General features: G+C 40.8%; 1 protein-coding gene across 1 annotated transcript in view; it reads right to left on the reverse strand.

Annotated features, from left to right (window-relative positions):
• LOC107997257 (serine/threonine-protein kinase NLK2) overlaps positions 1 to 16,963 on the reverse strand; it is a 180,519-nt gene that overhangs the window by 148,689 nt on the left and 14,867 nt on the right.

A 16,963-nucleotide genomic window follows, 5' to 3' on the forward strand; every position in this document is an offset into this window, starting at 1 on the left:
TCGCTACCTCCCCTCCTGCCTTCTCCTCCTGCACCCCTCCAGCGCGATTGGAATTCGCCAGGGGGAGTATACATAAAATCTCTCCCCCTCTATGCTCCTTTTCCTTCTCCACCACCAACCGTCCCCTTTTGACGCCCGGTCTCCCTTTCGACGCGTTGCACCACTCCCCCCCCTTCTTTCTTTGCCTAATCTCTCCTCCCCTTCCCCTCGTAGATGGCGGTGTAGTAACGCACAACACACGGACCCCGATCGCAATCTCTCCGCGGGGGAAATAAAATATCGCACAGTTGCACCGCGTATCGATCCGTAATAAATTATCGGCGATAATCGGCGTTGCGATAAACGTCATTGTTACGGCCGGTGACGGTGTTTTATCGGCTCGTTAAACGCCACTGTGTTGCGTTATGTACACGTTACGCCTAATGCGCGAAAATCGCCAAGGGTTGAAGGGTTGGATTGGATTTCTCAGACGTTTTATAATCCTCGAGATACGCGGTTTTTTCAAAAATTTGTTTGTCGAAGGTATACAAAAGTATATATATTTATGGGCAATGGGTGTGTGCAGAGACGTGGTAAGAAGATTAATTGGCGAATCGACAAGTTGTAGCGATTTTAAAAAGAATTTGAAAAGTTTCTCGAAATGTATATTTGCGATTCGTGGAGAAACGATAACTTGAGGATAAAATATAGAGTACGTTACCAACTAGTTGAATCAACGACTGTGACGTTCGTGATGCTTACCTGAAACAGAGAGAGAGGGTGGCCGGTGAAAAAAAGTATTCACGTAATAATGCAACGTCGTGAATCTTAAATTCTCTTTGTTATTAATCAAAATTCACTTAACGAAGAAACGAACGAAAGTTTCTTTCTCTTTGAACTTTTACATAAAATTTAAACCCACGATTTAATCGCGTATTCAGATTTCCTCTTCTTTGGAAAATTAAAAAAATATACAAAGCGAAGTACAAAGACAACGCGTAAGATATAACGTAAGATTTCCATCGCTCACTGCTCCCACTTTTACTTGGAATTCCCTTATTCAAATTCCCTCTCCTGCATTTCCTTTTCTTTGAAAAATTTAATACATGCAAGAGATATCCTCTACACCTTTTCCTTCCGATATTCGGAATTCTCTTCAAAAAAATATCGCAACTGATTTTTCCATCTCCTTACAGCGCATCTTTCGCAGCACCAAGCTTCCCATTTTCCTCGAAAAAAAGTTACAAACATTTTCACGTAATGGATGGAACTTTATTCGAAACTATTTTTCCCTCCCCTTATTACCTAAGGGATAATACCTCTTTGTTTCGAGTATTCAAGAGATGGAGAGGAGGCTTTTCGTTATCGATCGTACTCGAGTTTACGCGTCGAAGACCTCCCCAAACGAGCCGAATAATATTCGTAATAATCGGCAAGGAGCTACTTGGCCAGTTACGCCGAGATAATTAATCCACGCCTTATTTCATCAGATTAAAATACATATATTATAAAATATAACCAGACTCCTTCAAATTATAATATAACATACATATTATAATTGCTAATTTGAGTGAAGGATGGTAAAAAATTTCGAATCTAATGTAATCGATTTGCGCCGCCAACGAGACAAACGCTCCACTTCTAGAAAGATGCCAAAAGCCAGCATCGATTTAATCGTCCTCCATCGATTGTAATCCATTCGAGCAGGGTTGGAACAACAACGGGGCGCGCGTGTAAGTATTAATGCGTATCTAGGAATCGGTAATTTCGCGGGTACGTATCATCTTCAATAGCGGATATCCAAAACGGACGTTGCACACACGGTTGGCTGCGAACAGCGCGCAATTAACTACGCATTAACATAAATTGAGTTATGGTGGGCGATAACGGGCGAGAATATATATATATATGTATGTATGTATATTTCGCGCAAAACCCGATTAATTCCGTTTCATTTTCGTGTTGCGGGTCAGCTTCTTGCGCTGCCATTTCGATTCACGCTCGATCGGCGGGTTGCACGCGCGTGTCTCGCAATTACGATCTCGCGTCGTTATCGGGGGAGGGGGGAGGAATAGGTTGAATTATTCATGAGGGACGATTAATTGAGGATGAATTAAGATCGAGAAGCGGACTTACTTTAAATACGAGTTATCGCGATTGGGGATAAATAATTGTCGGGAGATTGATATATATATATGATAGTTTTAAAATATTGGAAATAACAATTCGATCGAAAGTTAAACTTTTCTTTACTGAATTCCGATTTTTCGATACGAGGCCAATATTCAGATGAAAGAAATTGAAAGCGAAGATTGTCCATACTTTTTAAATGGAAATAATAATTCGATCGAAAGTTGTATTATATAGAATGGTTAAATAATACGTTTGAAGAAGAATACAAATTTTTTTTTTTTATACTAAATTCCGATTATCGAATTTCAGATCAACCGAGGAATAATATCTGGTAGAAGAAAATTTTGCAAAAGACACTTGTTCTCTGGACGGTTTTTTAACAAAACGAAAGTCACGTCGACGACTCACGGGGAGCTATAACAGGGACTGTAACCGACCTAAGTACCTGCACTTCGTAATCAGGGCCATTGACTTCTCAAAAGTACCTGGTGCACGCTTCCCTTGTCACGAGTCTCACGATAGCTGCTCTCGTGCACCGACTCCCCCCTCCCCTCTCCCCCCTCGCTCCTCCCCGTTGCACGCAGATCGCCTTTCGACTCGATCAACGAACAACAACGGTTGAAAATGCATTCGTTAAACGGGCGAATTGCGTTCACGAGGATCGATGGAGAGAGACCAACAATATTCAACGATATCGAAACAAGTTGGCGACGAGTTGGCCAACTCTGAGTGTCTGTTACGAGTATTTTCTACGAAAATACTGAAATTTATAGATTAATGATAATTTTAATAATAAAAGGTTCGATATAATTGAGAAGGAGAAAGAAAGAAGAGACTTGCTCGCTGCGTCCACTTTAAAGAAAATATTTTGGTTGAGGATTTTTAATTGGAACGAAGCCTCGATAATTTCAATTGAAGATTTTTCGTAAATATCGATTAACCATCGACAATTATCTTACAAATAAGAATCGATCGACGATATCGATTCGAGTGGAAAGTAGAAAGTATTGCGTGTAAGTTAATCAACTTTGTTCCAGATAATGACACTTGTCGACCGTCTCTGAATAAACGTGGCTTTACAGCGCTCGTAGCCTCGAAACTTTTGCGAAACGTGGAGTAATAATATCGACTTGAGGATTCGTAATATCAATTTACGTCACAGGCTGTTATCGACAATTATGGGAACGTAACGACGTCGGTGACTGACAATTTCGTTCGATTTTCTTTCTTCCTTTCTTTTTTTTTTTGCGCAAGAAAATTCGCAACGTGACGACACTACAATCGTGAAAGCTATTCGAGCTATTCTGCTTAAGAATAACTTTTTTTTAAAAAATCGAGCAAACGAACTCGAGCTTTTTTCTTGAAAAAATTCCACTTCGATATTTCCGCATAGAGCACAAGCTTCTTTCGATATCAAGTTTGAAACTTTGAACAAATATGATTCACAAATGACAAGAAAGTCGTATAATAATCAAATTTAATTTATCGATAATAATTATCGATAATAAGTCTTTTTTTTAAAATGAAGAAACAAGTAATTCAAAGATAAGTAACGTTAACGATAACAACATCACAAATGGTGAATATAAAAATTTCATTTGAAATTTTATAAATCGATACGCGGTAATAAACGTTGCATGGTCGCGTCGTACAGAGAAAAATTTTCTTAAATTGTGTATTTTTAAATACAAAGATTCTAAAACTGTGCGACTAGAAAAATTACGATCGAAATATTCGAAGCTTTATCATCCACCGTGTCCATCTTTCTATTGTTTTTTAAAAATTCGTATATTGTCAGAGCCAAGAGAGAGGTAAGAAAATTAACGAAAGAGATGGAAAATTGAATCGCGGAGAAGAGGGAAAGAGAAAGCAACCACCGATGTTCTTTTCCATTCAAGACTGAACTCGTGGAGGAAAGAGAGAGAAAGAGAGAGAAAAAAGAGGAATGAAAATTACACTAGCGCCCCTGCAGCTTCTATTATTGCTTGCTTAATCCGGTTAGACGATTTTTCCGCGAGAAAATCGCGCGCGCTCTTCTATAGAACCGTTGGAAGAATTCTGAAAGTGCATTGTATCGAATAATGGAAATTCTAATCCAATTGGAGCTATGTTGTTTCTGCGTTATATAAACACGTTTTCTAAGTTTCTTTTTCTTTTTCTTCCTTTTTTTCTTTCTCTCTTTTAAGAACAATCGAATTTCGTATTCTTGATCAAAGAGTTGGATTTATCGCTGAAATGCCAAGTGGATTTTTGATGTTTGTTAAGCAATCTGTATTCTTTGTATAGATAATGCGAGATGTGGTTATAATATTGAATAAATATTGAACTTTCTTACACAAATCACTTTCACATTTTAATGGCGCATAAATGATGAAATATGTGCTCATAACGTGGAATTCTCTTCGTAATATGAAATGAAGAAATAATCGAAACAATAAGATATAGTTCTCTCCTTTCTTCCTTTCGAATCTTTGAGAATTTAAAGGTTGCAGAAAAATTCCATGTGATATTTATTTTTCAAATTTTTATACTCCATTTATTATATCAAAGACAAACAAAAAAACATATATGTATATATATATAAATTTCATTTATACGAATGAAAAGATCTTCGATTCGACTCGCTTATCAGAGAACACGCGTGAGAAGATGATAACGAAAAACAGTGAATTGTAATTTCTAGGAATAAATACTCTAGGTAGAAATTATAGCGATTACGGGTGTTCCGCGGAGTGTAAAAATTACGAAAGAGACTAGAATTTGCGCTACAATTCCAATCGTGTCGAGGTTACGGTATTTTCAACTCGTGCAGAAAAATTTCCACCATGGCCTTCGTAATTTCGTGCTCTCTGACATCACGCTCCAAATTCCCCTCCCGCGAAACTCTCGAAAACTTGCGTCAATCGAATCGCTTCTCGCAAGAATAATCCTTAAAACTGTGCTCTAATTCCACTTCCTTGTGGAGCAATTATCCCTCGCTCTTGAAAACATTACCCTGTTTCAAAAAACAGATATTTCTTTTCGAAGAATCTCAAAATTATTCTCTCTGTACAGAGCCTATAAAAAGAGAAATGATTCCACGATACTTGCTCGAAAAGTAGGATTGCTTTCTCTCTCTCAAAAAAAATGCTCACCTCTCCATCTCGACTATTATAAACTATCGAAACGATTCGATGGAAAATACCTGGGAGGCATCCTACTTATCCTCGAAGGGGTATCAACGGCGAGGAGCCTATTCACCCGCGGATTTATATCCCCCCCTCCTGGAGGAGGAGCACGATAGAGAGTGCAAGCTCTCGACAAAGTGGCGCTCGATTCCTTTAATAAAGCTCCACAACACTCCCGTGCACGGAACCACCCCTCTCTCCCTCAGGAGAAATAAAATATATATACGTATAGATTCAAGGAACGTGAGATCCCGCCCGATAAACGAACGAGTAACTAACCTTTCCGTGGTCAGAGCCTTCCTCCACGTTTATACGAGAGAGGGGATGAAAGTGGAGAAGAGAAGGGGATAACTGAAAAGAAGATCTCGAGACGATTTGTGACGGAAATGATTTTATACGATTCCTGACCGATGCGCTCTTATTAATTGGACATCTATGGATTAATTGTAAATCAAACGACTACGTTTTCCATTCCCTGCTGGTATACGATGATACTCTGAGTAGAGCCGTGTGAAAGAGGCTTTAAGGATAAAGAAGGGCTGAAAAGGATCGGGAAGACAGGAGTCGTCGCATAAAGAACGGCGAAGAAGGCCAGTGGCCGTCACGGTATTGCTCTTCTCCCGCAACTCGCTTTTCTTCTGCTTCGTGCACCGTCGCTTCCAGTCGTACACGAACTCGGTGAAAATCGTGGAGGGAACAGGAGGATTCTTCTCAGGGGAGGGGGGAAAAATTCCATCCCTATGATACCCTCCGCGATTATTTCTTCTTTCCTCTTTTCTTCTCCCCCCTCTCTCTATCTCTCTTTTCAAGGGGTGAATAAAACCATGTACGCGTTCCGCTGGGTGTTTCTATGGGGTTCTGGGGTGATTACAGGGAGCAGGGTGGATTTTAATCCTGTTAATGAGTCGGTGAAGAAACTCGTGTTTTGCGGAAGGGTAAAAAAGGAAGGGGAGAAGGGTGATGAATCGATTATTTCTGCTGAAATATCTGTTCGCAAACCATTGTCCCATTTCCCCTTTCGATCGCGCGGAAGGTGCCATGTTTTAGCTCGAACCTGTTCGGAGAGATCCTCGACAGAGACTTGGGATATCTTTTCTCGGGGTTCTTTTCGAAATTATCTCGATTAAATTGGAAAAATATTGGAAGAAACCAGTGGCGGATACGTTGTTTCAACAATTTTCTTATTCTTCCTAGAGAAAGAAATTGGAATCGCACTCTGTGTACATTAACGAAGATTAACAGAAGATACAGATCCCCCAAGTGCCAAATCGAAACTCATTCGACAGAAGACGAGCCAGAGAAAACGTTCTCCTTTTGTTATATTCGATTACACGTAGCCTTGGAAAAATTTTACCAAGAATCGTCCATTACGAACACAAATGGTACGATTACTCTCGCCAACCTCGTGCCTTTCGACGAATAAATTATCCGAATTATTAAGAAAGAAGTTGTACGTAATTACAGCTAAGGAAAGTAACAATGGAAATTTAAAGACTTAAATAACAGATAAATCGATTCTAAAACGGAATTCAAAAATCGTTTCATTTCGAGGGGAGAAAAAAAATTGGAAAGAAATAAAGAAGGAAGGAAACAGATTGGTTGGGATCGAAGGACTTCTCTGGACGTTGGAGAAACGTTCAACTCTCCCCCACAGTTGTTTGCCACACGACGGAGGCGAAACCCGATGTCCTATGCGATTTTAATTACTTTCGCGAGCCGGCTGCGCCCTCCGGAGATTGCTCGACACTCGCGACTCTAACTACCACCACCAGTTGTCCAAAACTTTCCTTCAAATCCCATGAAATATTCAGCCGGGTCCGTAAATTGCCTAGGATCCTAGGCCACGTGTCACGAGATTAGACCAACGCGCCGTTTTACCCCCTCGGTAAGGGGTCGATATCGAGTTTTCGAAACCTTTCCCCCCCCGAGATTTCTTCCAGGCTAATCTAAACCGCGCGATTTTATCCTATCCACTAATTGTTCAGCGATTAAATTTAAAGATTACGAGATATTTTTTCCAGGAGAATGTAATCGACCTCCTAAATACCGAGTTTCCGAACCATTTTCCCCGATTTTCTTCCAAGATAATCTATCGGGAACCGCGCGCTTTTGCCCTATCCACTAATTGCTCAGCGATGAATTTTAAAAGATTACGAGATATTTTTTTCCAGGACAATGTAATCAACTTCCTAAATACCGAGTTTCCGAACCATTTTCCCCGATTTCTCTCAGACAATCTACAAAAACCGCGCGCTTTCATCGTATCCACTGATTGCTCGGTAATGAATTTTAAATATTACGAGGTATCGATATATTGTTTGGAGTCTGATATTTTTCCCGCGTAATTGACTTTTTAAAATTTCCAAAATTGCCAAAGAATCGGGGATAATTGGAAATTAACGACCGATAGGAAACGACGAGTAAAAAGAAACGGAGAAAACGTACATGCCCAAGTGTATAGAGCCCCTTTAAAGCCTCCTCCCTTGTATCCTCCATTACCAATTCCAAACGGGCGAAGGAAAGAAGGGGGCAAAAGAGAGAAGCGAGAGATAGATAGAAAGAGGGGAGCAAAATCCCAAAAGGGGTCTGGAAACCGCACGATCTTTAAATCCACCCATCGATCCCATCCCACTTTTTTTCCTCTCCCCGAAAAACGAAACGGGAGAAAAGGAGGAAGGCGACGGAAGAGTTGTGCGACGCGAGGCAAGAAGCCGATTTCAGGGGAGAAAATTGCGACGGCGGCCGGTCGAACGCGGCGCATCTGCGCGAGGTGGTGTGCAGTTGCACCTGCGGTCGCACGCAATGCGGGTGAGCACGAGAGAGGAAGAGGAGCCGACAACTGGCATCCATCCACCGACCGCGATCTGCACCTGCCAGACGAAGAGAACACGCGCGCGCGATCTGTCGCCGACAGACTTGACACCATTGCTTTGTTCCTTTTACGGCCGAGATTATGGAGTCCGTTGGAGAGCATTATCGCAGAAACTGGTTGCGCCGCGGCTTGCCCATTGAAATACGTCAAGGTTGTCCCGCCAGGTAGGTCGGCGGGTAACAGTCAATCGGCTGTCGAACGCGAAACTAGGCGTTAGAAGTCTTTCTCCCCTTCGATTTCGATTCGACTCGCCCGGATGGAGCAGATCCCCGGTATTTCGAAACAACCTGACGATCTTGGATCTCGAAGAAGGAAATGACGCAGTGGATTTGATATTTTTCCAAACATCTTGGATTTTGAGGAACGAGCTTCTAGGAAAGAGAGTTTTTTTACCGCTTTCTTTCTATTCCAAACGAGTAACATCCTCGTTAGATGATAAATTAAACGTCGATCGGATATTTCGCTTTTCTTTCGATATTATCATTATCCCTGGTCGAGGCCGGGCCTGGAAAAGAACGATAATGGCGGCTAGGTAAAAGCGAATCGCGAGAGCCGACGCATTTTCACCGCGCGACGCGGTTCCTTGGAAACGGAGCCGGCCAAGGCTTGGGGAGGGGGAGGAGGCGGATAGATCGGAGGGATAAGAGGTGATTTAAGAAGAAGCCCACGGAAAAAGATGCAAATTTCGGGACGGGCCGCCGCTTAAAATAGTACGGTATTTCGAAACATCGCGTCAAGGGCATCGTGATAGCGGAAATTTCACGAAAAATAATGGCCCAATTATACGCGAACCGTATGATTTCGAGCGAGAGGAAGGCCGAATTTCGATCGAAAGTTCATGGCTCGAAATTTTTCCATCTCAGATTACTAACTATTTATAGGTAGCTGGGAAAGAATACGATACAACGTATACAATTTAACAAGATTCTATATATATATCTCCTTTTCGCAATATTGGAGATTTATTAAAAGTGAGATCGAAATTATCTCGAAACTACCACGGTTTATTAATTTTTAACTTCTCCCCCATGTTTGTACGCGTTGATACAAATTGTAAATTACAAATAAGAAAGAGGGGAATTAAATGGTCGATTATCGTGATCCGCGAAACAACGAAGGCAGCCACAGACGGAAATACCTCGTCGAGAAGGAGACGGCGTCGGTTCATCGAGACAAAGAGGGACGTTGAATTCGGAGGTTGAGCCCGGAGGGGGCTGAAATCGGCTTTAGAGACGGCGCGTGTAGTGTTTGCACGGGTTTACCGACTGCATCCCTCTGCACACAATTTTGCCCCTATCGAGAGAGAGAGAAGCCAAGGGTCTGGCTGCATACCAGAGGGATGAACAGAGATGGACGAAGATGCGGAGAGATCGCGCGTTTATGTGCGAGTGGATGAGCGAGCGAGCGAAAGATAATAAGAGAGATGAACAAAGATGAGGAGAGAGAAAGAGAGAACGTTTCCGCGGCTACGCTCGATATCCGCCGATCGATGCTGTCCGCGAGGAATATTCGATACGATGCTCGAATATCGGAAAAAGGTAACGCTCTGGAAAATAAGTTTCTGCGAATTTTTGTTTTCCTCTCTTTCTTTTTTATGCTACCATATATAGGAAAAAATAGAGGGGGGTGAGTTTTGGGGCGGTTCGAAGAAGAGCGAAGGGGAATTTTTCTAGTTATCGAGTTTCCAATTTCTATATTAGAGGGTCGAAATTTTCTGAAAACTGACGGGTGGGATTTTGTAGTTGAGGGAACAATGCGTTTCCCACGAAATAATCCATCTAAGGTTTTTTGGAACGCTGATTTGTTGAAATATCTATATTTTCTTTTATGCTTTTTATTTTAACGTATTCTTCTAATAATCAAATTCGTCGAAACGCGGTATAAAATTTTAAATCATTCCATTAGGATTCGTAACATTGTAAGTAAGTATTGACGACGAGATGTTCAAAATTTTTGCGATAAATCGGAATATTAATGTTCCAATTTTCAATGCAAATCGCGTTTAAACGAAAAAAAGAAAAACCGTTCAAACGAAGCGTAATTCGTATTTCGAGCTTCGCAACCTTTCGCGCGTATTATTCGGCTAATTGGAATTAAAACGGTCCTCCCTGCCGCACGTTCATAAATGAAATCCATCGAGGAAAGAAATCCATTGAAAAGAAAAAAAAAAAAAAAACGCGACAGAGTAAAAATTGGCGGCGCGATCGGAACACGGGAAGCTAAAAAAAAAAAAAAAAAGTGTAATAATTTAACCGGCAAATATTTGAAGGATCATTGGCATTAGATATCTCGCGTGGCGCGGTTATCGATGTAAAAGATAAATATTGCTCTTTTACACTTTTTCATTCCGGCCACCGAGCCGGGAACGAAAACTGCCCCGTTTTACACGGAAATACAATTTCGACAAATTCCCTTCCCCTCCCCCTCTCTCTTTCTCTCTCTCAGTGTGCACGCGTATGTACATTCCACCCGCTGAAAAACTAAAAAACTGTCGCGCGACCGGCCTCTATTAAACCAACGATTTAACCATGTTCGATGAGAGGGAGGGAGGGGAAAAAAAAGGCGGCCGTGAAATTGCGTTTTTCCGATCATGAGAGATTAAAACACCGAGCACTCTCTCTCTCTCTCTCTCTTTCTCGTTATTCGTGGCTCGATCGAAAGAGAGAAACCAGACCCCGTGATTTCGAATATCCTTTTTTTTCCCCTGCTTTTTTTTTTTTGACATCCAGTTTCCACAACCTGATCAACGCCATCTATTAAAAGTCGAGCAAGCAAGTTTTATATGGGTTAAATAATTCGAGGATTCAACCAATGTTGTCAACGATATTTGTCACGGAGACTGTTATTGAAAACAGATCGAAGGGGGATGACTTTAGGGGAGGGATTTTTCCTACGTGGAAAAACTTTCTTCGAAATTCATAATTATCATCCTGATTGGAAAACCACTCTTCAAAAGATCGAAATACAAAAAAAAAATTGAACGTCATGCTCCTTTATCTCCAAACCTTCGACAAATTGTTAATTATTCAGAAATCACGCGTCTAGCCCCCGAAGAGACAATATCGCGATATCTCTATAAGAGGGATGATTATTTTTCACGCTCGATTATCGTAGAGACAGAGAGAGAGAGAGAGAGAAAGAGAGAGAGAGAGAGAGAGACGGGGAGAGAGTTGGGCAACATTTTTCTTGGGAGCAGCTGCAGCTGCGAGGGAATAAACGCGGCGAGTGAAAAGTCAGGAGGGGTGGGGCGCGCGCAGAGGGAGACGTCGCACCGGAAATACCCGCAACACATGCTCCGCCGGCTTCCTGTCATGTAGGTGGTTTAACTCCGGCCACGGGGTGACGATAAAATATAATTTCGAGGCGGCACGCAGGAAACTCCGTGCGGCCACGAGTTTTGATCCGCTTTCATTCCGCGTGAAAAAGAAAGAAAGGAAGAAAGGAAGAATTTATCCGATTGAGTACAAGCTTTTGTCGAACTTTTCAAGAGATTTAACTAATTTTTTTTCTTTTTGTTTTTAGATGGATTTATGTTAGAAACAGAGTCAGAGAGAATTACATGTGAAAAAGAAAATTTGGTGAAATTTATATTTACACGGAGAAAGAAAATATGGATTAAAAAGTAAGCAAATGATTCGATAAAATATAATTTAAGCTGAAAATTCTCTCTATCATCATCTTCCCCATTCATCGTTATCGATTTTTCCATTTTCTGCGAAGAAATTTTGGAAAGAAGAACTCTTTGAGGAATGGGATATCTTCCCTGAACTATTCGATGCGATGAAACAGGCAAATTTTTTCCAGATCGACACTTTCATCAGCCCCCCTTCTCTGACAATCTCTGACAAATATCTTTCAACGTTTAAAGTTGACTTTAAACGAAACGCAGGGGAATATTTTTCTCGTGAAAGATAAGAGGAATTCTGGAAGAGGAATTTCAGAAAACTTCACAACGACGCGGCCACCGTGTTCGACGAAAGGGAACCCGGTTCCTTGCTTCAGATATATACTTTCTCACGATATCCGGATAGAGCCAAAACTTGTCCTTTTTTTTCTCCTTCGTTTCTTTTATTTCATTCAAATTTTTCACGTGGAACACGAACACGGCACGAATCGAACTCGAATCGACCGGTCTCTGCCCGAGAGCCAGTTTCCAGTTTCGGCCGAGGAGTCGCGATATTGCTTTCATCCAGTTGGAATATCCAGTTTAGTAGGATGAAGGCGCACGCGTATCTGGAGCGTGACAAGTTTCCAGATTGTGTATGCAAAAGGTGTGTGTGCCGCCGCTTTTCTACGCACTTGTCGAGGCCGAACATCTCGTCTAACACTTCTGATCGAGAAAAAATGTGGAAAAAAAGAGAGATTGAAAATGTTCGATTGTATATATATATATATATATCGATCGGATTGATTTCATATCAAATTATCCGAAATGTTTCTCAAGTCTGTTTATTTCTTTGGGTTAGTTCAAGAGCGAGCAAGTGGTCGAGTTATGATCGATAAATAACGCGAATCTTTTCAATAAAGCCTTCGAGTAACTTTTATCGCCACCTGTTTGCACAATAACGTTATTACGTTGATAACGATATTTAAATAAAAAAAAAATGAAAAATAAAAAATCGATCGAATATCAAAATAGATAATCGATAGCCGCTTCTATCGCGTTTAACAAATTATTAATATCAAAATAGATGACTTATATATCGATAATCAGCAATCTCTTGGCCACTTTTATCCTTTCGACGATATCTTAACGTCATTACCGATATATCGATAATCGATAGCGTTTCTATCTCCGCTCTATCTCCGATCCTCGTCTTGGCTACATATCACCGATATATCAGAATGAATATATCGATAACAAAAAGGGTAAAAAAAAAAACCATCTCGAAACAGTCTCAACAGTAAGACGATAAGGGAGTCGCGTGCTCCGGCCAGGAGCAGCTGCGATATCACCTGTCCATCTGGGAACTTTCTCGTAAATTAAAAGCTACGCGTCCATCCGCCGAGCATTGTACAAAAACAGAGCAGAGAGAGAGAACGAATCAGGATTTCATCCTCCTTATAACGACTTTCCCTATTTTCCACGCGCCTATGTGAGCTAGAATTCATCCCGATCCGACGAAGGTGGAGGATTAGAGAATCGATTGAACAATGGGGGATTTCCTACGAATTAATTGGTTGGATATTCGATCGAGGGAGAAATTGAATCTCGTTTATCTGGCCAGATATTTTCCACGATTTCCTTCTCCTCCCGCTTATCCAGCAGTGGAAATAATCCTTTGACAAGAGTTGTTTCGATTGCGAATGAGGGAAACACGCGGTGGTCGAAAAGGGGCGCTTTTTTGTGTAAAAAAAAAAAAAAAAGAAAAGGAAAGAATTGTAGCGACATCCCAGCGGAATGGGATAATAAAGATAAATAAATGTGGGTTTAAAGATCTATCGAGATAATTTAATTTTTTGTAAGTGCAAGGAGTTAAAATCTAGTTTCTCGATAAATTCGAGCACGAATGTTGTTAAATGCAATTTTATTTGTTAAATGTGATTGTTACAAATCGGTTTATAGCATCGGATGACACACGTGGCACGGTTTACAATCCGTGTGATTCAGACTGGATATACATTCCAACGCGATGAATATTAAAATACTAAGGCCAAGATATTTTATCAAACATTTGATGATAAAACAGCTTAGAAATATTCGCGAGTCTAAACTTTAGTTTTAAAAAACTAAAGCTCCGATGTTGTGAAATTTGCCACTTCCTGCAAACGTATTCAGAATTAAATAAAATAGAACTAAATATATATATTTTAGCCTTAAAGAGGGTCAACGTAACTTAGAAGAATAAGGATTGAACGTCTTGAAGCTGAACATCTAGCTTCCCTAACTAGACAAACTTTGAGAGTAAACATTTCAGAAGAGAAGACTTCTTGAGTAGATGTTTCGTAAGACTTTATAGATAACAATAAGAGCGAGAATGTTACAGTCGTGGGGAATAAATGAGCTATAGCTTTAACTATACTCCCTCGTTCTCGATTGAACCAGCTCGATTCCACTCCATAAACCGTCGAAGCAATAAGAAAGAGGTTGAATCAACCTAGTTAACCTAGCTAACAACTCGAGAGGATGATCCCAGCTCCATCCCTTACTACAAATCTTGCGAATATCATCTCTCGAGCCGAGCCAACTCCGATCTACGAGGCAATTCGAAAGGCACGAAACGTTGGCCGCCGATTCGTTTCGTTTTTCACACCGAATATCGCAATGTCTGCGGCTGAAATTCGTCCGTGGCGCAGCCAGAGGCAAGGAGTCTGCCGGGTGAACCAGCTGCCAGGCAGGTGATGGTGCAGCTGCCTGCGAGAGAGAACGTAGCCATCTCTCATCGACGATCCCCTCTCGTTTCCTGGACCAGTCCGCGGGATCGATGCTGTTCTCTCTCCCTCTCTCGAAAAGGTAGCGAGACGAAAAAGCCTACAGCGCTACGCTCTTTCAGACAATTTTCCCTACCCAAAAAAAGTTCCCATGAACCTTGGACGAAATACGGTAGAACAGGTTGGTGGATGTCGCCTCGAATTTTTCCGTTTCTTTTTTCAACTATGAAGTTTCCTTCTTCTTTTTAATTTTCATCCAATGGAGATGCAGATTTTAGAGAGAGTGCTCAAGATTAAGTGAAGGTTCTACGAATCTTTGGATTAGATTCAATTGTCGTCGATCTCAACATGTTTCTGATTTAAATAACGCGGAAGAAGCGAGGTAGTGCGTTATTGCGAGCAGTGCGTATTTCGAGCGTGTTATTAGGTTGCGCAAATTTATTTAGAGAATTGGACGATGCGAAATCCAGCGAGTCGTAAGAAACACGAGAGATATCTTCCAGAACGTTAAATATGATGTCACGTTGTGAATTTTCAATTTTATCTCTGAGAGTTTATTAATCTTATGAGAACATCGAATACGTGCCGCCCGTTTCTCGCCCATTTCTCATTTAATCTCAATTTGTTGCATCGATATCTGGGACGAGTGCGTCAGGAAATTCGCTCGAATCGTGGAGGCGCGTGGCGGTTGAACAGCTGGTTTATTTATGCGCGCGAGACAGCCGGACGAAATCGTCGTTCCATGAAAACGCTATTCCCGCGAACCTTCGAATAATCCAACTGCATCTGTCGCGTGGAACGAGATCGATTTTGGTCGAGCCAGGATTGGCTTTTACTCGATTTCGAGTTTCTTAACGAACAGTGATTTTTTTGAAGAATAGTTTCCACTTGTATTTCTTTTTCTTCTAATTCCTATTGTAATTATGTATTGTATACAATATATTTTGAAGTTTCAAAGTTTCATCTCGAAAGGATTGGGAAGAAAGAAATTTAAAAAACGGTTTATTATTATTCTACTATTAAATTTCAATAATTAACTCGATATCCTTCAAACTCGGTTATCGAACGCAATAAAATGTAAAAGTTGGGCGTAATTAAAATATAATGGTCCGTTAATCGTTGCTGCCCCCAAATGACACCGGGATTCGAGTTTGCATGGAAAGAACAGGTTCGCTGCTATTATCGATTATAAATTATTCCAAACTACTTTGTTATTCTTGACCACCGTTCTTGCCGTGTAACATTCAACGATCAATTACAACGAAAATTACCGATAAACACCAGATAAAACTCCTCGCGAAAATGTAATCATTTGCCTTGGTAAACATTTTTATATCATCCTTAAAAACAATTCCTCGATAAATACAATTACCTCTTGACAAGTAACTAATTATTCGGAGTGGATATTTGGAATATTAATTTTCCCCTGAAAAATAACGAATGAGAAGAAAAATACGAATTAATGAAAATATATCGATAACTTCATCCTCGGCAAATATTTGTATCACCCCACTGTTAATATTGTTAATTGTTAATAAATATTTATCCCTTTCAAAAAGAAAAAGGAATATCGATGATCATCGCTCCCAAAAGTAAATCGAAATTTCAATTTCCAAAAAAAAAAAAAGATACCACATCGATTTCGAATCTTAAAAAAACATGTTCGCAACATCGTTCAGATCTGACGTCTCGATAAAAATTGAAACGTCGTTCCAACAACATCGCTCGCGTAAAATCGAAATAATTCCAACGAAACGACTCGAAAACTCGAGTAAAGAAAACGCACACATACGCGCGCGTACAAACCGATAATTTTCAAAAATAAAATTCCGAATACTATCATTAAATATACGCAGCCGTGGGGAAATCACGCACAGAGGGGATGGTGATTTATTCCTCTATTTATTGGCCGGCTCTCAGGCATTGAATCGAGGGTATCGCCGTTTAATGCGTCGCGTGATCGCGAAAGGGGCAACTCGTCTCGAGTGCACGAGCCTCTCCCGGGTGTCCGCTTTATTAATTAACCTGTGGATCCCTCCGACTGCCTCGTTTCGCCGGATTACGGCCCCGATTTCGATCCCTTAAACACGCCAAATCGAATCTCTCCTTTTTTCCCCCCTCCCTTTTCGATCACGTATAATAACCTTATGGAATTTTTATCTTGTAACGAGATGCGCTTTTTTTTTAACGCCTTTGAATCAGGTTTATCGGCAAGCGGGAAGGTTCAACGTTCCGTCAGGCTGAAGGTAAAAATAAACGCGACGATGTATCGACGTTGACACTAGCCTCGACACTGCGAAGGGTTAATAATACACTTTGCTCCTCAAGTACGGAGAAACGTTTATTTTAGTTTTTCTTTTTTATTTTTTTTGATAAATACGACGTTAATTTTCGACATCAACTTTTATACGAATCTTGAATCTTGGAGATGGGGAACAAG

This window comes from Apis cerana, linkage group LG3, assembly GCF_029169275.1.
Source record: "Apis cerana isolate GH-2021 linkage group LG3, AcerK_1.0, whole genome shotgun sequence".
NCBI lineage: Eukaryota > Metazoa > Arthropoda > Insecta > Hymenoptera > Apidae > Apis > Apis cerana.